The following is a 26,633-nucleotide window of genomic DNA, read 5'->3' on the forward strand; positions in this document are numbered from 1 at the left end:
CACACAGTGGAATATTATTCAGCCATCAAAAAGAATGAAATCTTGCCATTTGCAACAATGTGGATGGAACTAGAGTGTATTATGCTAAGTGAAATAAGTTAGTCAGAGAAAGACAAATGACATGATTTTACTAATATCTAGAATTTAAGAAACAAAACTGATGAACATAGGGGAAGGGAAGGAAAAATAAAATAAGATAAAAACAGAGAAGGAGGCAAGTCACAAGAGATGCTTAACTACCGGGAACAAACTGAGGGTTGCTGGAGGGGATGTGGGGGGGATGGGGTAACTGTGTGATGGGCATTAAAGAGGGCACTTGATGTAATGAGCATTGGGTGTTATAGGCAACTGATCAATCACTAAATACTACCTCTGAAACTAATAATAAACTGTATGTTAACTAACTTCAATTTAAATAAAATCTAAAAAAGAAAAAAAGTCATCTGATCAAGTCAACTCATTTAGATATTTGGGAGTATCGTTTGAACCCACCCATTCTAAAGAGCCTTCAAGAAAGCAATCTCAACAAAGGTAATTCTGTAAGAATGCAATGATGCTGAGAGGCAACCTAAAATTTTTCAGGTCCCATGGTATGAAACTCTATAATCTCCAATGAACAGTTGTCCAAATGTTGAGCAAATTCAAAGCTTTGAGTTGTTATTTATTTTTGCTTGTAGTATTATTTAGTGTATTCAGAAGCCCTCTGGCATCCAAACTCCAAATACTAGATGAAAGAACTATTTGGAGAGAAGATATACCAGGATACCACATCTTCACATAGAATGTCTACGCATATCTGGTGTCTGAAGTTTAATAGTCTCTTCAATCAGTAATTAATTGTATTTCAACAAGTCTTTATTCAATTCTTACTATGTTGACTGCAATTCCACAGGTATGGTGGGAGAAATAAATAAAAGAAATAGTTCCTACTGTCAAGGAGTTTACAGTCTAGCAGAATTAACTTCAAATAATTATTATACTGAGAGAAATAAGAAAACATCAATTCCCAGTTACATGATTGAGTCATTTTGGATCTGATTTAGATGAAAATTTGAGGCCAGTACCATAATGGGATGGCACTTTGGCATCATGGGAGGAGGTGGAATATTGTGCACATGGTGAATTGTATGTGAATTGTAGTGGCCAGTGGATAAACTGTGGTAGACCGTCTCCAAAGATGACTGCCATCATTCCCTTCAAGTAATGGAGAATAATTCCCTCCCCCTGAATCTTGGCTGACGCTAGTGACTTGCTTCACTAAGAATGTAGTGGAAAGGACCTTCTAGGAGTTCTGAGGCTAGGTCCTAGAAGCCTTGCTGCTTCCACCCAGGTGTCTTTCTTGCGTTCCGCTATGGGTAGATTCCTGTGACAACTACATGCAATAAATTAGGGGCAGAGAGAAACTGAAGACAGAAGAGCAGGAAGTCATTGCAGTAGTTCAAGTAAAACATTTAAAAAAAAAATCATAATAGAGGCCTTAAAACCAGAAAGTAATAGGAAGACAGGAGACGAAGAATGTCAGAGGTGAGCAGAGGGGAAAATCCAAAACACTTTCCAGCTGATGAAACTTAAAAGAACAAGAAAAGGTAGAAGTCAAAGTGGGTTCTAGAGGCTAGAAAATTTATGACTTGTTCAGGGTGTCCTAACTCTTAACTCTTAATTGTACCTGCTTTCCATATAAAGACTATTTTTCAGCACCTAGACAACCAAAAAGAGAATGATGCTATTAATAAAGATTAGGATCCAAAAAGAAAGCACACATGGAGAAAACAAGAGGAAATTAAATTAGAGGTGCTGGGCAGCCATCCAGGAAGAACCATTACAACAAGCACATGACAATGGAGGTACTGAGTGCCTTTTCTGGAACTGAGTACTTTTAATATCTGTTTGATACTCTAAAGTCACCCAAGCCCCCAAAACAAGGACTTCTTTTGTGTCTCCACATGGTTGGTGGTTTCATTTGAAGTTAATCCCTTCTTTTTTCTGGCCCAAAATCCCTTACCAATAAACGCCTTGTTAAACATTAAAAGCACTTAATGGTAAATTTGTAATGGGTTTGAATAAATTGCTCTCAAACTAAAAGTTTTCTACTTGAAAAATTAAATTTTCAGATTTACAGAAGTTTCAGATTTTAGTTGTATACTCCGTGGCATTTCAAATTATCCACATTTAAAAAAAAAAGTTCCTTCACACGTTGTCAAAACACATGATTTGGCGTCCTGGGCTGCGGTGATATTTGCTTCCATCCTGCCTCAAGTACTAAACACTGAAAGAAGACTGAAATCCCTGCCTGTCCTAGGAGTTTACCTTCCATCCTCTAGGTCCTCCACGTCCCTAATCCTGTAAATCTTTGTACTACAGTTTTTTTTTTTTTACAATTGGGCCTTGGAGGAAAAGAAACACCTCGGTACATTAAAGGATTATTTAAGGCTAGAAAATTTATGACTTGTTCAGGGTGCCCTAACTTTTAACTCTCAATTATACCTTCTTTCCACATAAAGACTATGAATGCATATACTATAGAGCTTACCCAACCTTGTGAACTCAATCAGGCTCACAGATATGTACCACATCCCCATGAGCAGATTAGCCACTCCTTTTTAAAGACTCCCAAACTAACTTATGTTAGGTTATAGCTATAACTAATGTTGCCAAACAGCATGATCAAATTCATTTACATGTATTATTGAAATTGTGTGAGTTAGGGGCGCCTGGCTGGCTCAGTCATTAAGTGTCCGCCTTTGGCTTGGGTCGTGATCCCAGGGTCCTGGGATCGAGCCCCACATCGGGCTCCCTGCTCAGCGGGAGGCCTGCTTCTCCCTCTCCCACTCTCTCTGCTTGTGTTCCCTGTCTTGCTGTGTCTCTCTCTGTCAAATAAATAAAAACTTAAAAAAAAATAGCTATGAAATTGTGTGAGTTAGATCAGTATTTCTCAGACTTTTCACATAACTCCTTAAAGACTCTTTAGACATTTTTTGTTAATCATCCCCCCATACAATTTTAATACACTTAAAAGTATATCTGTTATTGTACTATTGAGTACTATTTTTATGCTTTATATATTTAAAAAAATACTTTTTTTCAAACTCCCCAAGAACCAATTTTTACCCCCCTAAGGAGGATGTCTCTCTCACTGAGAATGCATGTTTTATTTAGATTAATAAATTGTTGCTCAAATAAGAATTATTCTTATCGCCAAAATAATGCTAAGCCTTAGATCATTATATAGGGACTCATGAAGAACATGAGAAAGACTCATGACCATACTCCTGAAACTTTCAACTTCAAGACTGAGAAGTGCAATGATATCACTTTCAGTATCTGCTAAATAAAACTATGAAATTCTTCCATTTTAAAGGCCACTGTCATTCCTCCATTCTTCTCTGATTTTGTTGAGAGATCAGCTCAGATTATTTGTGGCTAACAAGTAAAATATAGATTTTAAAACCAGAAGTATAAGTAGTTCTATTCATGAGGTCCTCAAGTACAAAACAGATAATAAAGATACAAATAAGAACTTGACAATCTTAAGTACTCCCAATTCACCTAACTACAGAAACAGTAGTAGCACTGACATTTGGTAGAAAAGAACTGTGAAGGAGTAATATTAAGATGAAGAACACTATTTAAATACAAACTGTTTAAAAGGAAATATCAGAAAGCAATCATTTTACTAATAGTCCCAAAAATGCTATTTACGTTGATGTATAATTAAAACTCCTCAATATTAAAGCTCAAAATATATTTCTTCTTAGTTAATACACCTGGATCTCCTTTCTTCCTCCAGCATAAGTAGAGCTAAAATACCACTTACTCCTGGCTAAAGCAAGGACAATAGAGGAAGAAGAAAAGCCATAGGGTTTGTAACCCATTAGGGCTCCATCCCACCCACCCTACCATTCACCCAGAGGAAGACTAATGGGGTGGGGAAGGGGCATAAATTATTTATAGCAAGCATAAGGCATTCTTACAGTCAGCAGAAACAAAGATCTTCCCCTACCAAAATAGAAAAAGGGGGATTATGCCTAATACCAGAGTTTATTAGGGGCAAAATATTTAAGGAACAGCCACACAACCTCAACTACATCAAAATATTACATATTTTAAGACAAAGAAAACATTTTGTAATGGGAGTATCATTACTCTCTTATGACTTGGCAACCTGAAAGCTGTTAAGCCTGCAACAGGACTTCAAAGTTGAGACTTAAACTGTCTTTTCCAGTTAATCCCTTCTTTTTCTGGCCAAAAGAAAGAAATGTAGGATTTCTTTACCATTACTTTAGTGATACTTTAGTGTCACTAAAAAATACCTGTCTTCTTGTTCTAAGGTATGAGCTGTATACATTTTTAAGTCTCTACCTCCTGAAGAGATTTAGCAAACTAAGGCTTTATTTTCTGAGTAACCAAAATGTCAATTTTATTAGCAATTGTAAATTTTCTGTAATACTTTGATTCCATTTATTTTAAAATAATTCTAATAAAGAATACCTAAAATCATGAATTATCCTTTACAATTATTTTTTTATCCTGCAATTTGTACATACTAAATTTCTCAATTTAGATAGCAAAAAGTTATATTATATAAGAATATAGTGTGTATCTGGGGATAGTGGGTACTGACCTAGTGATATTTGGTCATTTAAAACAGAAGACTTGGTTAAATGATTACCAATAAAAACACAAAACATTTCTTTATAAATCAGAGGCAGCCACCAATTAATCGCCCCATTTTCAGGTCAACTGAACACCCTTCCCATTTGCCTTAACATAAATCCACAATGCCAAAATGAGACAGTCTGGCCAGCACAATGACAGTTATCTAGTAAACAATTTATAGTAGGAACTTTTCATAATTAAGTTTCTTCCTTCATTTTAAAAATGGGATCAGGGATCAATGAAAAGATAAGTTAACAAAGGGTTAAGAAAAAACATAATCATAAATCATATTTATGATCCCATACCAAATATCTGTAAAAAAATAGTTGTAATTGTTCATTCAGCAATTAATGTATCAAACACTGTGTTAACTATTAACATTGAACATGACAGTCATGGGAGAAAAATCCATTTCTTCAAAAAATTTTTTTAAATTAATAAATTTATTAAACAAAATACTGCCTCAAAGTATATCCTGGCTAGGGAAAAGAAACATGAAAAGCAAAAAAGTCAAGTCAGAACAGTAGCAAAGTGTATGAGAAATTATGTATTTACCTTGGCTCTGCACTCAGTGTTATTACAGTTTTTTGTGGTAGAGAACCGTGTGAGTTTTGTTTCAAATCCTGTAAAAATAAACAAAAATTTTTTATTTTACTTTTAAAACTTAAGTTTCAAAACTAGCTATGTAATAGTACTTACAAAAATCCTAAAAAGGACACAATGGTGTCCTCCTTCTAGCTACATAAAGGTCCATCAAAGTTCAAAATAAGTAATTCTTGTGTGTGTGCATTTTTATGGGTGTGTCTTTAGACTTCAGTACGGCATGTGTTACACGGACTACTAGAGTCCAATTAGGAACCAAGTAAATCAAAGTTCTAAAGATCATTTTGCAAAAAGTTTCACTATTTTACCTTTGTATCACAGGTTTCATATCCTTAAGCAATGTATGTCCATTTATTGGATTTTTTACTTCAACATGAAAATATGTAACCATAATTTGATTGCAAACATCAGTATATGAAAATACTGAACTTACTATCTCTGATTCCAGATGTGTAAGTTCCAATTACATGTAAAATTTCAAAGCCTATGGCTCACAATAGACTCTAATGATAAAATATTACAGTTTTAAAACATCTGAGTTGCCAAATCGAAGTCTAAAGAGGTTTGCAATCCCCCATTTTTTCCCACTGTTCTTCCTTGCTGCTGAAGAGTATATTCTTCCTCTCAGAGTATGTTCTGTTTTATTGGCTCCCCTGATCCTAACCACGATACAAGCCGAGGCAGGAATCATCCCATCTAACAGATAAATGAATGAGGGCTCACAGATGTTAAGCAACTTTTTCAGGCCCATGCAATCAGGTACAGAGGTGGGGCTAATAGCTAGTCTTTAATTCCTCAACTGCTCCTCTGCTGTTACACACATCTGAGCACTGCTCACAGCGCTCCATGGGCTCATCCTGAAACCAGAAGACAATTCAGGGGCTTCTAATTAAAGCCAAGCAAAATAACTAATTACAGCGTCTAGTTACCTTACAGTACCATATTAATAGTGTTCTCAAAGCTGTATGTTCCACATAATGAAGTTCATTAGTTTTCATGCTTAGATTTCGTCAGAACAAAATATACACCATAAATCAAATACAGACACACTTACAGGAAAGAAGAACACATAGGTATTTCATATAAAATGATACAAATTCTTTCAAATCATGTATAAGGAAATCACTATTTTTCAAGGTTTCTTTTCACTCAGCTTCTCACCCCCTTTTCTGAACCAAGAACAAAAGAATCACACATTTTTATGGTAATATAAAAGGTAGCAACTAACCATGTCTAGGAGGTTATCAAAAGAGTAAGAGTTGTACGAGTTTTTGTCCTTCAAAATAAGAAGTAGTGCAGAATATCCAATTATCTTCTTCAAATTCGTTAATGAATGAAAGAGTCTGTGAACCAAAAATTTTTACTGGTCTGAGAAGCAATTCAAACATCAGTATACAATATTTTCAGTTTCTTTAATAATGGCCAAACCACCATCATCCTGTATTCACAAAGTGAAACCTATAATGAAGCTATAATGAACGGACTCTTCTTTGCCCAGAACTAAGTACTTAGGAAAAAAAAGTTAGTCAAAAGATTTCACTAATAAGGATTCATTTAAAATAGAAAACTTTCTGTATACACCTGAAACGTGTAAGCTTAATCAAACTACCGATACTTTCTACAAGTATCATGCCAAATACTAAGAATATTCAACATGATCACTCCAATAGCTTTAAGGCTTTGTTACCAAAGAAGTGATTTGGTCCTTTACTTTAGAAAATTCTTTAACAAATGTTGAAACAGCAAAAGAAAGCATGAGATTAACTGTCACTCACAAGAATATTTGTTCAGTATACATACTTCAAAAAACTCAAATTCCTGAAAACTTCAAATAAATATTTTGTTGACTTTAGTTTCATGTTCTTGTTCAAAAAAAGAGAAAGTTTTCACAGGTCTGGATAATGAAATTGTCTTTCTCCTTGTTACTTTTCTTGGTCATTAAAATTGTTAATTGTATTCCAATTGTACTTTTATGTCTGAGGAACCAAAGAGATGCGTATGAATCAACCTACTCAGGATCAATTCTGGAATATAATCTTGGTACAGTATCAACTATTGCTGAAGCACTACACGTGGGAAAAGAATTTGAAGGTTTTTTTTTTTCAAGTTCCATCTTGTTTCTTTAAAGCTTTATAGAACAGGTAACCCTAAGTAAAGCCACTGAAGAAATCTGTCGAAAAACTTGGCTAAACATGCTTTCAATCAGCCATTGAATCTATTATGTTTATAGAGTGATTATATTATTTTCCCCAATACAGGACGCAATTTTGGACCTACATGTTAAGAACATTTTTGTTGGCATGCAATGACAAAAAAATGTTTAAGAGAATTAAAAATAACTTCTTTTTACAGAGCACTGAGATTACTTTCAAAGATGTAAGTGATCACAATCAGTAAGTTAATTAACTATGCAAATGTGTTATACATACATAGTGTTAAAGTCTTCTGCATGTGAGTTCAGGCCATCATCCAGCTAAGTTTCTTAGTCTATTCAAATGTTTTCCTAGGTGATAACAAGTGTTTTCACCAGACTAAAAGACAATATGAGTGACTACAATTCAGTTATAGGAACAAGCCCCTCGATTTAAGTTTATTTTTATCTATATGGCAATCTTTATTAGGCTGTCAGAACCTGAAGAATAAAAGTCATGTTCTACTCCCCCTGCTTGTGTTCCCTCTCTCACTGTCTCTCTCTCTGTGAAATAAATCTTTAAAAAAAAAAAAAAAAAAAGAAGGGGCGCCTGGGTGGCTCAGTCGTTAAGCGTCTGCCTTCGGCTCAGGTCATGATCCCAGGGTCCTGGGATCGAGCCCCGCATCAGGCTCCCTGCTCAGCGGGAAGCCTGCTTCTCCCTCTCCCACTCCCCCTGCTTGTGTTCCCTCTCTCACTGTCTCTTTCTCTGTGAAATAAATAAATAAAATCTTTAAAAAAAAAAAAAGTCATGTTCTCCATCAGCTAAAACCTTATATGTATTACAGTGCACTGGAGCTTAAACTGAGGGAATGCCACACATCAATGTTTGTATCCTAAAGGCACATGCACAGTCTTCTAACGAGGTAAGCACTAAGAACTGGTAGTGTATTCCCCAAATGCTTTCTCAGGATGCATAAAGCCATTCTGTTTAAAGCAAAACAAGACTAAACACAGTAAATAAGTTTGGGAAACATTGGGTAAAGCAAAATTTTAATGTTTCAACAATTCATCATTGTGGGATTTCCCAGAGCCTCTAATTTTCTAACATGCCCGTATTTTATTATCACTGAACCGGACCATCACTTAGAAATCACAGTTTTCTACTCTGGTATCATTACTACTGTTTCAGGCAGATACTATCATGTTTGTCAGTGAAGTTTGATCTATACATATGGGCCCTCATACTTACCCTTTGTTCATTTTTTTCTCCTACCTACCTTAACTACAACATAGAAATAGGCAGAATTCTAAATATTTCTGTAACTGATCTCATTACCATTTCTTCTCTTGCACATAGCCCCATTATCCACTTTTAGGCTGAACATCCATCACAAACACTGTCCCCCTCTAATTCATTTTTTCATGCCATGATTAGAATTAACCTTCAAATAGCCATGATGTATTCTTGTTCTCCAGGTGATAATTATATAAACATTCAATCTACTGTTGAGAGCAGTACTCTAAGTAAGAATCGCCTTTAGATGGCAGAAGAGAAAGCTAGAAGGGTCTGGACCCCTGTCGGCACTGTAGAGCTGCTATACCTGAACTGGGGACCTGCAGACTTCTTCCACGTGGCATAAAAATAAGTAGGATAGGATTTATTCAGTTTTAAGTTGTTATTACTAGCAGCCAAATGCAATCCTTAACTCATACACTTGTTCACAGGGACACTTCTGCCAACATTTGAATAAACAGTCAACAGTCTAAGAACAAGAGAACACCCAATGCTAGCTGCCTCTTTGTTTATAACTCTCTAACTTGTGTTTTGAAATTTCCTACTTAAAATGTCTATGCTAATGACTTGATAATTGTGTATGACTTCTCAATGAAGTGTGAAGTGCTCGCAAAGCAAATTTACAAATGTCAAGTATAATTTGAGAATTATTGTCTTTTTTCTCTAAGATGCAATTTTGTATGGTGATGTTTTTATAAGCTAAAAGCATAACCAAACATATGGAGGAACTAATGACAGCCCTTCTGGAAAGGTTATGAGATAGAAAATGTTCAGTTGCAAAAACTCAATGACCTGTACCCAAGTCTCTTTCAATATGGCAGCCAGAGAGAGAGCAGGTAGACAGTATAGGAGAGTGACTTCTTCATTTCCTCTTAGGAACTCTTTTCTGAATATAAGCCTCACTTTTAAATTCAATAAACCAAGAAGACAGGAGCAGGTGAAAAGGAAAAAAATGGAGGATCTGACCTTATTTTAAAAAATGCCTTCTGTGGGAGAAAAACCAATTATCATGATCAGCCAATGAATGTTTTCCATTTTAAGCCCAGCTCAACCTCAACAGATGCCAAATACATTTGCCACAAGAAAACTGAGAAGATATTCAAGATGCTACCATGAATATATTTTCAAGGATTCAAGTCAACTAATGAAACCTCAAGAATTTGTTTTTCAAATATCTAGAAAGGCAGTCAAAATACTATAACTAAAATTTTAATTAACACTTATAATGATTAGTGATATCAGTTGTGGATCAATCTGTAATGTTGACTTTATATGTTGTATACACTTTTAACATATGGGAGAGAGCATTTATTAAAAAAAGAGGTTCACTTCTTAAATCTGTATTATAAGAAAATCAGAGCACACTTTAACAATTTTAAAATATTATTGAAGTACACCATTTTTGATAGGAAAAAAATCTGGAAGAAATAATAACTAAGCCATAATGAAATAATAGTCAAAACTCCTTCCCCAACATAGGAATCTCCTCTACAATGATCCTAATGAATGGTTACCCAAACTAGGGCATGATGATGGAAATCTCACTATCACAAAAGGTAAGCCTTTTGATTATTGGGAAGCACTATTTACAAAGTCTCCTGCTGTTCTGAGCTAAAGCCTGTACTCACTGTTTCCAATCCTGCAATGTGAAAATAACTGAGCTTCCCCTCCCTCACTCATCTCACAGACCTTCTAAGAGTTGAAGATGGTTTTGATATCAATACCCAAGCCAACCCTTCTCATCCCAATTCCTTATATCATCTATATATGTCAAAGTTTCTAGGTTCTTCTACTTCCTGGCTAAACTCTAGGCTGAGAACAACTGGATATGAAGTAGGATGAAATTAAACTGCTATACAATCAAGTATGGCTCTTTATCTCCTTGGATTATAGCTATGATTTATTTGATACCAAATCCCTGGTCAACAAGGTAACCCCAATTACCACATTATACTTGGGAGAAAACAGAATCAGCTTTATAATAATGTTTTACTACTCCATTTGCAGAAATGCACTGCAATAAAAAGTTAGGACAGCTAGTACATTCTCAATACAATTCTTGAAAAATGCTTTGAATATTGATGTTGTTTTTCTATAGCAATGCTTATAAGGGATGTCATTATTGATATGGTCTGATGTACATTAACAATTTCATCAAAGATATAAGCCTGTGACCCAAAATTAAAAAAAAAATTGTTTTATAATCACTTTTTAATAATTATATTACCTGGTACCATAATCCACAACCACCCAATCTTTTGCAGTTCCTGTGATAGCATCATGATGTTGAAACAGTCCCAAATTTCTTCTGGCTTCTGTCAGTGCCATGTAATGGGATGATGAAAGAAATTTACTTATCTTGTATTTCTGAGCTTGTTTCAGGGTGAAATAGTAAAGAATTTCAGCAGCCCTAATCGTATAAAACAGTCATTAATTCTTATTTCAAAACAAACATTTACTATTTAAAATATGTGGTACTGATACAATTTTTAAATGCATTTTTAAAAAAATCCACATTTCAGCACAATTGATAAAAAAGATATTGATAATAAACATTCCTATAAAACCATCTAGGTATCCATCTAATATATCTAGATTATCAATCATCAGAGAACATCATGTCTAAATTGATATAAAGGACGCTTGTTCTAGATGGTCCTGGAAAGAAGCCAGTACCCACTGGCAGCGAGATAGGTGTACTTATGTATAACATAGTGGAAAAAAAAAAAAAAGCTCAAAACAGCAGTAAAAAGTGGATAATGGTTGCTGCCCTTTCTTCTCTCCAAGATCAGCCCAGACACATACCAGGAACTTCATCACCAGAAAGCCATTCACTCTCACATACATACACTAAAGGAGAGACGGTGCAGAAATGGTCACATGAGTGGGAGACTAACAGTGAAGGAGAGGCCGAAAGCGATGGCCTGACAGCTCAGTGACAACAGCTAGTCTCTGTGCTGAATGAGAACATTCAACAACTAGAGGGAAAGTAACAATATAAACTGAAAGGTGATAAAACATATGCTGTCGCTTCTCGTTTATTTTAAAGAAAAAACACTTGGGCTTACGAGTAGTTTTTGAGCAAGAATATGGGGACTTATCATTTTCATGCTTTATTTTTTTCATCAGAGGATATGGTTCAAGGCAGGTTTCGAAAAAGTTCTTTAAAAAAGAGATATGGCTTGGGGTGCCTGGGTGGCTCAGTCGTTAAGCGTCTGCCCTCAGCTGAGGTTATGGTCCCAGGATCCTGGGATCGAGCCCCACATGGGGCTCCCTGCTCCGCGGGGAGTCTGCTTCTCCCTCTCCCACTCCCCCTGCTGTGTTCCCTCTCTCTCTGTGTCTCTCTCTGTCAAATAAATAAATAAAATCTTTAAAAATAAATAAATAAAATCTTTAAAAAAAAAAGAGCGATGGCTTGATGAAGTAAAAAGTTTAAGAAGGTTCTTTATGCCAAACATATTAAGAAGGATGGAGAGAAAACCAAGGCAGCTTGAAAATGTATCACAATATAAGGAAAAGGATAAATTTAAAGTACTCAAAAAAAAAAAAAAAGAATTGTTTTAAATTTTGAAATAATTAGAAGATACTAAATAATCTCTGCCTTTAAATTCTAATCTTTCTAAAATTCATGGCAGGAGAAACACTAAGTTTGAATTAAAGAAATTGTGTATATATGTTCATCTATACCCATAGCACATATTCCTGGCTTTGCAAAGAGTACCTATACATATAGATATCCCAAAATGTAAAAAGGGGGTTTAAAAAATATTTTCTTCTTTATACTCTTCTATCCTATCCAAATGTTTTACAAATGAGCATCAAGATGAAATATCTATAATCAGACAATAAACTTATTTTCAAGTAAGTTGATTACATTTTGAAATTTGTCATTATTATATGGTTTTTTGTCATTTTATTTTAAAGCAGAATTTTCAAAATATATTATTACTCACACTAAGTACTTCACTTTAAATATGTTCAATAAATTAAAATTGAATCAATATTTGTAACTCTTTGTCACTAAAAAATAGTTGACACTTTTAAAAAAGTGCAGTAGTCCAAAAGAATCTCTACATTACTTAGTACTTTCTCTGTTTTTATCATAGGTAGTTTAGAGTAACATAATAGAGAATTAATATTCTATTGGGCAAGAATGCATCAATCTCTCTAATATAGAAATACTATTTTATTACAAATACAGGAATATGTATCCATCTGGCACATTTGTGAATATCCCAAAAAAAAAGGCAAAGATCAGGCTTTTGAAATAATGCTGACAGCATGAAACAGTAAAAATAAAAAAAAAAACCACTACTATACCAAAGTACAACTCTGGGAGAAATTCATGATCTTTATAAAAGGGCTTTCCAAAATGTACTATTTCTACCAGTACGGAGAAGAAGGTAGATATAACATGACTTTTTATTTTTAATACTGAGATTCATCATGAAAATTAATCATCATGAATTCATGATCTGAACTAAGCTGAAAGTGAACTCATCATGAAAATGAATTAAGCTCCCACGCTACACAGACATAGAGAGAGCCCCAGGAGCCCCCAGGGTGGTTCATCCTTACCAAAAAGCAACAGGACCCACAAAGATAGCTACTAGCCACGTGTGATTATTTATTTACATTTAAATCAACTCAAATTAAAGGAAATTAAGAGTTCACTTCCTCAGCCACACTGGTCACATTTCAAGTGCTCAACAGTTACATGTGGCAAGTGGCCATACTAAACAGTGCAGAAAACAGAAACAGAAGATTTCTACCACTGCAGAAAGTTCTGTTGGACAGTGACTGAAAGTTCTACTGGACAACGCTGGTTAGAGCGTTTTTGTTTTCTCCTGACTTTTCTGCTTTCTCCCTGTCACTATGCTTTTTCAGCCAATCACTCTGCCGCCATCAGTTCTCATCTCTTTCAAGTTTTGCTCTTCTAAGCAGAGAATCACACCTATAGAAATACGTTTCAATAAATAAGAACTGAGGTGGAGCCTCTGAAGTTCTCCCACATATAAAATACATTAGTTTTAGATTGTGTACTTTGAGGCCCACATTTTAGCCACAGAGAGGCCCTATTTGTTCCTTGTGACCCTTGCTTGTTTCCAGCAATTTAGTCTGTCTGGCTACTGACCTGCAGACACACATAACAATGCCACTGGATATTATCACGGTGTGCAAACAATACCAGTAATTAATTAGAAACATATAAAACATAAGATACAGGAGAAAGTCTAATCAGATAAACTGCTTTTTTCAGAACAAAAGCCCATATAATAATCTGATTATGCACTGGAGACATAGCTCTGATTGCATTAAAATTTCACAATTACACATCCCAATAGTGCATACATGTTGTATATTATGCAAAACTCTATGCTATGCTATGTGCTATGATCACATAAAAAAGGTGAATAATTAATGTAGCTTTCTAAACGTAAATTTTGTACCTTAGATGGGATTCCAATATCCTATCCATTCGTTTGTAGAAGGGTCTGGATGTAAAGTAGCCGCTCCAATAATGATCGTCTCGGTCAGCATAAGTGAAAAAATCTCCACTTAGAACAGGGAACATGGATTGGCTATTCTTTCTAATGGTTACATCTTCTTTATCCAGTGCATCAAAATAATCTGATAAAGTCCCAAACTGTATCTAATAAAAAAAAAGTGACACTTATTCATCTCTACCTTAAAATTACTTCTAGCACTAAAAGGAAAAGTTAACAGTAAATATTTAAGATGCGCTTTCCAGTTAAGATGAAATTCTAGCTCAGATTTTACAAAACTCAAAAGCAGGGGGAAAAATATACAGTAGCTCTTTCACTTGCATCAGGTCCCAAATTAAACTAAAATAAAACTTACACCCCTAAGGGGTTAGAAGAACTACTGAGATATACAAATCTGTGGATCTGAAAACACCTTACCAATCTCCAGAATTTCAAAGTGTGCAAGGATCAGGGAATAGAATAATTCAGAGATGAATAAAAGATGGGAGGAAGCAGCAAAAATAAAACATTTACATACAGTTTGGTTAACCATTAAGTATTTTCATATGTCATATGCACATACACTCCCCTGGCCTCCCCATCCCCCTTGCTTGAGCTCTCATAAGGGAGACTTTAAGAACAGCAGGTCATTAAAAAAATGGACTTTCTCTACCAGCAGGTAACATTGAATAGAAGTAAAACACAAAGAGTGACAAGAACTGCAAGGTTGACTGCTCAAATGAAAAGGTCTTTTGACTAATGATTTAAATTACCAGAACATAAATCCATTTTTATGAGCCCAAGCTATTCCATAAATCAAAGGAAAAAAGAAGTATTATACCACACCATGTAAACAGATATTAAAAGGCAGTGTTTTTAGAGATAAACAGAGAATTTAACAGGGAATGTATTTCTTTGAATATTAAGATGCTATTTTTGTTGTTTCCTACCACACACAGATACACACACACACACACACACACACACAGATACTAAAAGCTACTTTGATTCAATGTGGCAGAAAAATAATTAAGAGCAGTTAAAAACAGGGGTGCCTGGGGTGGCTCAGTCATTAAGCATCTGCCTTTGGCTCAGGTCAGGATCCCAGGGTCCTGGGATCGAGCCCCATATCAGGCTCCCTGCTCTGCAGGAAGCCTGCTTCTCCCTCTCCCACTCCCCCTTCTTGTGTTCTCTCTCTAGCTGTGTCTCTGTCTAATAAATAAAATCTTAAGAAAAAAAAAAAGTAGTTAAAAACAGTGAGTAGCACTCTAGAAGAGTGGTTAAGAACAGCACAGAACCTGGATCCAGATAGCATTGGTTTGAATTCCATCTCTACCATTTACCTAACAATGTGGTTTTGAGCATATTTATATATTGTCTCTGTGTCTGTGTTACAGCTAAGAGGGTTCTAAGTAAAATGCTTAGAAACACAACTGGGAAATAATGGTCTAAGTTTTAGCTGTCATTTTTCTATTGCAAAGGCAAAATTTCAGCTGGAAACATGATGATATTAGTAAGACAAATAGAAGTTATCATGTACCTGTGACACAATAAATTTTATAACAGCAAAATAGATAATTATTTCTAAATCCTTATGTTTACATCACAGAAAAGCAATTTTCAACAATATTACCTAGTCTTATCTTGGCTTCACCAAATACAATGTATCTTGGGCAAGTTAATATATTTGTGCCTCAGTTTCCTCATCTCTAATGGGGATAATTATAGTACCTACCAGAAAATGTTCAGAGAATTAAATAAGTTAACTAAAGTGAAGCACTTTAAAAAGTTAATAGCAGGGGTGCCTGGATGGCCCAGTTGGTTAAGCACCTGACTCTTGGTTCCAGCTCAGGTCATGATCTCGGGGTCATAAGATCGAGCCCCACATTGGGCTCTGTGCTGGGCATGGAGCCTGCTTAAGATTCTCTCTCTCCCTTTGCCCATCCCCACGCCCCCGCACCCCCAAAGTGCATGCTCTCTCTCTCAAAGAAAACGTTAATAGCAAATAGTAAGTACTCAAAAATTAAGTGTTATTTATTACTCACTTAACACATTCTAAGAAGCAGAATATAAGTGTGTGTGTGTATAACCATGAGGGTCACAAATGCAAAGAAATACAGCATTAACTTCAGGCCCAATAGTACAGACAAGCTCAGGGAAGTATACTGATAAAAGTAAAAAATATTCAACAATCTAAATTTCTGACTCACTTTCTCATCTATATAAAAAGGGATTTCTATGAGATAACAAAAATTCCCTTCAGTTTCAGATTTTAGGGAACTGTGGCATGCTACAGAGTTCATATTAACAACAAAGTATACCCTTTTAGAATATTGTAACTAATTTTTGGTATTAGCCAAGATGAAAGTATTTCCTTCTTGGCAATTGCCCCAGGCAAAGTTCATTTAAGTAGCCTGGTGAGCATTCTCACAAATTTAATTCAATCTCAAAGGACTGATATATAATCCTGTATCTATCCTAGAGTAGTTTCAAAAGAAATTATTTAAGAGTGAATTTTTCTATAGTCTCTTGGTAGCTCAAAGTACGTATTCCAAATAACCAAAAAAAAAAAGTAGATTTTTTTACTTCAAAAGGCAACAAATTATATCTTTAACATAACCTTAATCTTAAACATAATCAAACTCCTCTATCAGAGCAACATATGAGAAAAATACATAAATTGTTAAATAAGTGATGACCAATGGGAAACTGACTGGCTTGGTTGGTACAATGTCAATTTTTTAGCCATCTAAATTCAATTGCTTACTTGGGTTTTTCCTTTCATTAAAAGAAAATAATAAACTGAAGCTTCTGGCTTGGACAAAATAACTTCAAACATCCTACAGAGAACAGATACTAGATAAACCACAGAGAGAAAAAAAGCTTTTGTTTGAAGGTATCTAAGGACAATCAAAGCAGCCAACACTTGAGTGACAAAAATTCCAGAAAGAAAGGAAATGCATGAAGGTTACTGGGTACAAGGTTAGAATGCAAAAGTCAACTGTATTTTTATACATGGAATATACCACATTCATGGATGGCCTAATATTTGTAAAGAAGTTAACGGTACTCAAATTGATCTATAGGTTCAATGCAATGCCAATCAAAATTCCAACTTTTTTTGGTAGAAATTTAAAAATTGATCTTAAACCTATACAGAACTATAAAGAAAACCAATGCAATCTTGAGAAAGAAAACAAAATTAGAAGACTTATGCTATCAGAAATTAAGATCCATTCTAAAACTATAGTAATTAAAACAGTCCGAGACTAAATAGACAAAATTGAATAGAGTCTATACAAGAGCCACACAAATAGTTTCACTCAAAATTAATGAAAAAGATGATGCTGCAGTAAAGTGGGCACACTGGTCTTTTCAATAAATGGTGGTAGATACCCATATGGGCAAAAATGCACCTTGATCCCTGTCTTCATACAATTCACAAAAAAATCAATTCCAAACAGATTACAGACCTAAATATTGAAGGTAAAACAATAAAGCTTCTGGAGGACAGCTTCATAGGAAGCATATTTTCATAATTATGGGGTATAAACAAAAATTTCTTAAGCAGAACATGACATGGAAAGGAAAATACTGTTATATTAGATTTAATTAAAACAAAGAATTTCTGTTTATCAAAAGAGGGCATTAAGAAAGAAATTAAAAAACAGGCTCACATAGTGGGAGGCAATATTTGCATAACTTTTATCTGAAGGAAGTCTCAAACCAAAATATATAAAAGAGTTATAAATGGTACAAAATAAACAGACAACCCAATTTAAGGAAAAGTCATCAAAAGATTTAAATAGTCACTTCATAAAAGAGGATACCTAAATGGCAATAAACTTATGAAAAGAGGTTCAATTCATTAACTACCAGGGAAATATAAAATAAAACCATCATATCGATCATAAAAAAATAAAAATGAAAAAAAAATCCTAACAAAAAATCTGAGTAAGGAAGTACAGCAACTGAAATTGTCATACAATGCAACGACTAGTGCATCTATTTTGGGATACCATTTGGCAATATCTACTGAAGTTGAACATGTGCATACCCAGTGACCAAAAATTTCTATCCCATTTTATACCCACATAAATTCACATACATGTATATAAAAACATGCACAAAATATTCAAAATGGCTTTATTTGTAATACACAAAAACTGGAAACAACCCAAATGTCCATCAATAATACAATGGACAAATCGTGATGTATTTATCAAATGGATATTAAAGATAATATACAGTATTAAAATTGAATATACTGTGGGGCGCCTGGATGGCTCAGTTGGTTAAGAAATCCAACTCTTGATTTTGGTTCAGGTCATGATCTCAGGGTCATGAGAATGAGCTTCACATTGGGCTCCGCACTCAGTACAGAGTCTGCTTGAGAGTCTCTCTCTCCCCTCCCCCTGCCCCCCCCCCCCGCTCATTCAAATCATTGCCAAATCTTACAAAAGTAACCTTATTTTCCCTTCTATCATCATGGTTAGTGTTTTTTCTTTTAAAATGATACAAGAAGGAAATCTTAAGTATGTGACCCTGAGACCATGACCTGAACCAAAATCAAGAGTTGGATGCTTTTTAAAGTGACTTTACAAATTGCCCTACTGGGCAAAGAAGGAAATAGGTAAAATACAAAAATCAGTAGTTTAATTCTTTAGAATGAGTGGTAGATCCTTTTATGGATCTCAAAACCATTCACTAGGAAGATGTACATAGGGATAAAATACCCATCTGCATATGCCATCCCCTAAGTAAATGTTTGTGTATCAGCTTCATCTTTGAGGAGATTATAGAGATGATTTAAACATAGACCTAAAGTTCATAATTTGGTAGAAATTCAGTTGTAAGTATCTTGAATACACCTGGCATTTTATTTAAGTTTATTTAACTATTTAATATTATTTACATTTACTTAATAAACTTGAATTCTCCCTACATAAAATGTGACCTATCATCAGCTTTCTAATTTCCTAAACAGTAACATCTCTTCCTTTCTGTAGTATTTCCACAAATATTCTACTGTCTCATAGGTTAGTATGTGAATATAATAAACACATTGGGTAATTTTCTCATATAGGGTCTAATATAGGACTCTTGTTTGAATCCTGACTCATGAAACATATGCTTAAAAAAAAAAATGCCTGTATGTGATCAGGAAAATCTGAATCTATCTGGATATATGATAATATTGAATTATTGTTAATTTTTTAGATATAATAGTGGCATTATGATTGTATTTTTAAACAGAGTCCTTATCATTTAGATACATAATGAAATGGTTACAGATGAAACTACATGACTACAATTTCCTCCAAAATAATCCCTGGGAGAGGGTGAGAGAGGACAGTGAGGCACAGCTGAAGTGAGAGTGACCTCGAGTTGATCAATGTGGTAGCTGAGCTATGGATATGGGGAGGCAGGGGTCAGGGGAAGGGTACTTAAGTTGTTCTCAAAACTTTAGGGTACATTCAAAATTTTCCAAAAGGGGAAAAAAAAAAAGAGAAAGAACTACAGGTAAATGATTAATTTTGGAAGTCTTCTCAACTAAGAAAGATGCTAGTGTATTCTCTGGACACAAGACATTAATTTGCAAAATTCATGACACGTTCATCTGCATTGCCCGTCACATTACTAAAATCACAAGGATGCAGCCGTCAGAGAAACAAACTTTTGATGCTGGTAGAAAAACAGGACATCACTGAAAACTGAAGATCCCAACTTAGTAGGTGCATATTTACAACTACATAAAAGTAAAGTCTCTTTAATGCTGTAGGAATGGGGGGAAAGGGACAACTTCAGAAATGCAACTATAGTACTAGATAATTTTCCTCTTTAAGAACTACACTCTTACATACAAACTACATATTCTAGGAAATATTGGGATGTGGGACAAAGAAACTAAGGCTGTTGTGTTTTAGCCTCATTTAATAATGAAGGCTCAACTTCAAATACAGTATCATAATTAAATATTTTCAAATTACCTTAACATTATACTCAGGATGAGAATTCATATAATCAAAAAGCAGCTGATAATTCTTATACTGATGATCCCATTCTATGCGTTCACAGTAGCGAAAATCATCTCCTAGTGGGGCCAGGACAACTGTAGTACGGAAGAGCTTTGACTTCTTTCGGTACTGATCTAGAAGCATCTCAGCCCTACAAAAGAAAAAGGAAAATAAGAACAGTACTAAGAAAAGGACAATGGGGCAACTCATTAAAAAGTGTATTATGTTAAAAGAAATTGTTGTATATTTTACCTGTATTCTAGGTTAGTATGATTTATAAGGCAGATTTTTTAAAACTACTATACTAATTTTCATTATCCACTTAAAATATTCATAAATTTTGGGGTGCCTGGGTGGCGCAGTTGGTTGAGCATCCAGGCTTTTGGTTTTGGCTCAGTCATGGTCTCTAAGTCATGAAATCAAGCCCCGCATTAGGTCCTGTGCTCAGCGCAGAGTCTGCTTGGGATTCTTTCTCGCTCTCCTTCTGCCCCTCCCCTCTGCTCGTTCTCTCTAAAATGGATAAATAAATCTTTTAAAAAATATATTCATAAATTCTTACCAGAGAGAAAAACCCACAGGTTTCCAATGGACTATCCTTAGAGAAATAAAGTCACATACCAACTTTGACATAAAATTACTGGGAACATCAATGGCCTCCTGAAGCCCGGCCATAGACACTGGATCCCAGATTGCCTGTATTTTAAAATAATTTAGTCCAAGAAGACAATAAGGATTTCTTATCTATATAAACTTTGAAGTTGGCTTTGACTCAAGATGCCTTTCTCTAATTTGATCTAAACTTGCCTGATTACACATAAAAAAATTAATAGTTTGAATGAAACCAATTATAGAACCTGATTTCCTCTTCAAACGGAAGAAAAACAACTCACTTAACACCTGCCATCAATAAACTGGATATCTGTCAGTGTCCTTCTCAGGGCTGATCAACAGATAAAGTTTTGGAGATCAAATAGCTTTTTTGATTTCTACCTTCCTCAGATCTAACCCATGAGTCCAAAGGTCAGCTAAATACTAAATGTGCTGATGTGTTTCTATATTTCATATTATTCTAGTATTCTGCAGAAAACCTTTGGGGTTGAACTGCTGAATGCTGAACCGGGGTACCATTTGAGGAAGTCTAGGAATACAAAGTATTTAAGAGGAATGGCTTATAAAAATGAAATTAAATAAGCGGATGAAGAACTCAGAGTAGTTCTCTATGTTTGTAATGCCAAGCTTAAGAAATCAGTGATAAATGACTAATGTGCTTTTTACCCAGTATTCCAATTTTCATTTCTAGGGTTATCAAGAAGTTCCAATTCACAATATAAAAACTTACGAAAGAAACTCAAAGACCATCAATAATGGAATGAAGTATTTTATAGAATTAAAAACATTTAACTAAATTTAGAAATTCACATGATCTTTTTATACTGATAGTCTCTGAAACTGCTTTGCAAATATTAAATTATTAGCAAAATTCAATAACTTGGTGAGTAAAATATAACCATAATGTTCTTACATAACATAGTTTTCTGAGATTAGCGTTCAGTAGAGTACTTAATTTTTACTAATAATTTACTAATATTCCACACTTAACCAAAAATAACCTTGGATTATTAGTTATAATTAAAAAAATACATGTCTAATGAGATTAATCAAATAGAAAGAAAAATAAGAGAAAAAAACCAAACATATAAATCAGATATGAGAAAGATACACTATGACTGAGCATCCAATCAGATTCCCCTAGGCAACCAGCATAGAAAAGGATAAGTGATCATTTAAATGAATGCCAAGGTTTACTACTAGATATACCATATCTTGTGTGTATATGCATATGACACATAAGAGGAAAGAATCACAAACATTAAGTGTGAGTCTTCCATTCAGCATCTGTCCTAACTCCCAAGCTCCTGCTCAGAAGGTGTCAACACGGAATTCAGGAGACCAATCTACACTACCTGGTCGAGAGTGGATATTCACTAAATACATTGTACACTAATGCCAAATGAAATGACCGATATCACACTTGAAGATGTGCAGCAGCAATCTGCTCTTCACTCCTACCAGGCTAGAAATGTCAACTTAACTAGAACCAAGAAAAAAAATTTCCTAGAACATCCTGTATCATTTGACACATAAATCACCATCATATGTAAAATACGTTGTATGAGAACAAAAACTCAACGTGATAAAGAATGGTACCTCTTTATTTGCGAAGTAGAGGAACCTGCTGAACTAAACAGTACCGATTTTATCACCTGTAAATTGTAGTTAAATTTCATTTTCTTTAGGGTATTAAAAATCACGTGCCACTAAGCTGGAATGCCCGTGTTTGCTCTCCATTAATCACAAAGTAAAAAGGACGGTGATATCTGGATGTGAAGTAACCAGTAAAGATTTCAAGAATTATAAGAAGTTTTTTAAAAAATCTACAGAAGTATTAAATAGACTCTTTCATCTCTATGCCCCCAGGTGCCTGGAAATCACTTGCAGATTCACTGGAACTGACTGAGCACAAGGTATGTTCCTGGGGGGCAATCTTTGTAGTGTCAGATGGGACACAGCAAAAGGATTACACAAAATAGCTTTCCCCCTCCAATAATGCACTTTAAACAGGTACTCTCAGCAACACCCAAGAAAAGAAAAAGTGGAGCCTCACAAGGTCTTTGGTGCACTGGGAGTCCCCAATTAAAGCATCTGGTTACCTTCAAAGAAATTCCCTATCTCTGACCCCCTGAGCTACAGAAGAGCGTATGCTGCCTAGCTCTATACCTTTTGCCACATAATACACTGGATTATTCTCCTCCACCTAACTAACCTAAGCCCAGAAAGCACGCTATTCACTCTTCCTCACTGATCTTCACTGCTGTAGGAACCAATAAAATGAAACCAGGTTGATCCCTAATCTTGGGACAGTTTTTCAAAATAACCATAAAAATCAGATTTTGCTGGAAGCGATCTATGTTAAAGGCTGCCATGTTAAAATACTTTTGTGTGTGCCAGAGTGAGGGACCCTCAATGAAATATTTTATGGCCACAAGGACTGACTCAAGGCAGAGACTCAATCTCACCTTCTCCTTCCAGTTTTTAAAGAAGCAATTTTTAAAATAAATAGACTTGATAGTGCACAGTGCAAAGATCTTACTTTATTTAAAAGGCTTTATCATTGTGCTTCGAAACCACCTGGGGGCATGGTTATGTTGGCACCCTATTCTCATTTTGTTGGGCTGGAGATTTTTTGAAAGCTCCCTGGGTAATTTGGGCAGCCATGCTTGGTAACTACCGACCTGCCTCATCCTTGCCCATTTAACCCTCCTGTGGAACGCAGGATGCCTGGCTTCTTCTTAGCAATTCACACGAGCGTGGAGTTCCCAAAAACCATCAAACTTACAAATGGCAAAAAAAAATTGCACATAATTATTGTTATACAATTAGTGTACACAATATGATGAGTTTAAAAATATTCCTACACTCGTGTTGCCATCATGTTATTGAAAAATTTTTAAGGATAACATGTACAAGAACCTAGGCAGAGTAGGTTTTCAGAAACCAGAAATTCCAGGGTCTTAAAAACAGTTAATGAATGTTGTGGTTTGCAGAATTTATGGCTGTCATCCTACTTTAACTGTTTATAGCTACCCCCCTCACTCTCAAAAATCTCCTCATGTGTTTAATAAATAACATGATCGATCTAAGAAAATAAAATAAAAGTCTGTATCATTTTTCTGCCAGAGGTGAGTGGTTTATATTGCAACACAATGTTTTATTTAAAGGCATTATACACCAGTAATTTTTAAGTGAAGAAATTAAACTTTAAAAGCAAACAAATGACAAGTATAGGTAATGAGATGCTTCCGTCATGAGCATAATTTTCTTCCTAAAAAAAATGATTCATCCCTTTTTTATTTAAGTAATTATCTTTAAGTATAAATATTCCTAATTAAAAATTGTCTGTAAGTCAAAAATATCAGAATGATCGAAAGAGTGTATTCATCAGAGCTGGGCAGCATCCACTATTATTGAAATTGTATTAAAAGAACAGATAATTATACTCTTTATGTGTTCCATTTCAATAAACCTGTTTTTGCAGTTGGGTTGCTTTTCTTACCAATGTATACAATAGAGACCAGAAGTTTTATTATCAACTAAAGTATGTGAGATCAATCAAAAGCAGCAGAAGGCTTTTATAATGAGGGCAAAGGAGAGGGTAATAGCAGACTGTTATAGGTTCTCCATTGTATATTGATCAACTGTTGGTCATTTTCCATTAAGTTATAACACATAAAAGGCACAGTCAAAGCTCTGCATTTTTAAGTTGCTTTAGATCTGGTTGAATAAGTACCTTGAGCATGGATAATGTTGGCTACTGAACCCTTTAGCAAAGAGCAGCAGAGTTGTTGCTTTGCTCAAGATGCTGTCTTAATGAAATGCATATTTTCATACCTCTTTTGGACATTTCCAAGATGTATCGTTTCTGGGGGGACTCCCCAGGGACAACCAAATCTGCCTCCGGGAAGCCGTTTAAAATCAAACTGGCAGCATATTTTAGGATCAGGTCCACACGTACGAGGGATGTCATAGCTGTAGAAAGGCATCATGTGGCAAAAAATATCTGTGCCAGATCCCAGATCTAAAATAAAGAGCCAACAGACAAACCTGGATTTATAAATTGTGTTTTCCCAAAACTGTTCAAAATGCCAGTACTTTCTACATATATAATGCAAGCTCCACCCTAAATCTACAACCTACTTAACTACTACTCATACATAAACTCCAGTGGCATTTAAAGACCACCAGCCTGAAGGAAGAGACTCACATCTCAGTCTCTCTCTACCTCCTCTATCTAAACTGAGCAGAGACCCATCACGGACCAGCGTGTGCTGGCCTGGAAAGATACAAACGAACAGAAGCAAAAGTTATCCCTGGCTCATCCAAAAATATGGGCTGTGTCCATCCCTGGCTGCCAGCTCCTTGCCACATCTGTCCACACATCAGTAACGGGACACACTGGGGAAGACCATGACACTAGCCGCAGAGGAAAGGAGAGAAGGAGAGAGGAAGAGAATAAAAGGAGGAAAGGAAGAAGTCGGGAGGCTTGTGAGAATGCTGGGCAAATTCCTATCTATTTCTCGCTGTGAGGAGAAGAAAGGGCAACCGGAAGAGTTCACAGAGTCTCCCCGTTGTTCACCAATGAAGAGCCACCAGGACTTTTCACCAAGAAAGCAGCACAGGACAAGGGGAAGTACTTCTTAAAACCAAAACAAACAAACAAACAAACAAACAAACAAACAAACCCAAGAATAAAAACGAAGCAAACAAAAAATATACTGAAAGGGAGCACTGGTTCCTGATGCAGAACTGTCTTTAATTAAATCCCCAATGCCAGCAAGTGTTGTTATCACTGCCCTTGAGAGGTCAGAAGCCTACCACCCAGTGATGGAGGACTTGAGCAAGGGTTAAAAATGGTTACCTTTTAGGCTCCTGACCTGTAAATACCTCTCCCTCTTTATTTATAAAGTGTGGATTTCTACTTTTCAGCAATGGGTTATGTGCTGCTTTTATGACAAAGACAGACACAACAGCGAAAACAAAAAAGCAACACGCACGTTTTAAAAAATGAAAATACCTCCTTCATTAAGAACCAGAACACACAAAGAAGCTCAAATGAGTTCCAAAGCATAATTTTGAAGCAACATGTTCAAATCTATCTGGTAAGTGCTAACATATTCCAGTTCTATCTCGTGCTCCATTTAGTTAATTACCAGCTCTTTTCCAAAATTTAAAGCTTTTATAATTTGTATATTTTTGTGCTGTCAGTTGCTTCACTGAATCACACTCGAGTGTGACATCACGGATCTGGTCACTAATGCTTGCTAACCGCACAGAGGCCCTCGGTGACAACTCCTCTTCCCTCCTCCAGTAGATCAAAGACACTCAACAGCCCCACCCCTTCGCCTCAGCCATACTATTTAGCAGCTCATTTACACGTTTCAGTTTATCTGCTGCTGTTGGTCTTGTCTTTCATCAAATTAAGACTATAATTTCCTGATAGGCAAGGAAGTTTTCTGTATTTCTTCCAAGCATGGTATTAAGTACATAAAAGTACTCAGTACTTTCTTGCTGATTGGTATTTATGGGCAATTTGAATGTAGGCAATACTGTTAAGTAGGGCCTCTTCAAATTAACAATCCCTTTTTTTTAATTAATATGCTCTTTGCATTTGATCAAACTATACAGGATATAACCCCCTACAAGTTCTCGTTTTCCCTACAGGTTTTAATTTCCAGAATAAAAAATTATATAGTTAATTTCTTTCCTTATTGAAAAAACAGCAGTACGTATCAGGAAGTTACTGTCTAGATTTACAAACGATTTTTTGAAAACACTTAAGGGGGGATCTAACTTACACAGGAAAACAAGTATGATGCAATGCAGTAATT

The 26,633-nt window shown here is 35.3% G+C and overlaps 1 pseudogene across 1 annotated transcript in view; it reads right to left on the reverse strand.

Annotated features, from left to right (window-relative positions):
• Positions 1-26,633, reverse strand: part of LOC135363090 (alpha-mannosidase 2-like) — a 144,584-nt pseudogene that overhangs the window by 68,167 nt on the left and 49,784 nt on the right. The window contains exons 7-12 of the transcript XR_010408806.1: positions 24,637-24,823; positions 20,161-20,338; positions 14,135-14,337; positions 10,912-11,094; positions 6,488-6,602; positions 5,212-5,279 (exon numbers count right to left, since the gene is read on the reverse strand). The product of XR_010408806.1 is annotated as an alpha-mannosidase 2-like (transcript). The remainder of the gene's footprint in view (positions 1-5,211; positions 5,280-6,487; positions 6,603-10,911; positions 11,095-14,134; positions 14,338-20,160; positions 20,339-24,636; positions 24,824-26,633) is intronic.

The sequence above is a fragment of the Mirounga angustirostris genome, unplaced genomic scaffold, assembly GCF_029215605.1.
Source record: "Mirounga angustirostris isolate CCGP_5_RB_7025 unplaced genomic scaffold, mMirAng1.0.hap1 SCAF_18, whole genome shotgun sequence".
NCBI classification, from domain to species: domain Eukaryota; kingdom Metazoa; phylum Chordata; class Mammalia; order Carnivora; family Phocidae; genus Mirounga; species Mirounga angustirostris.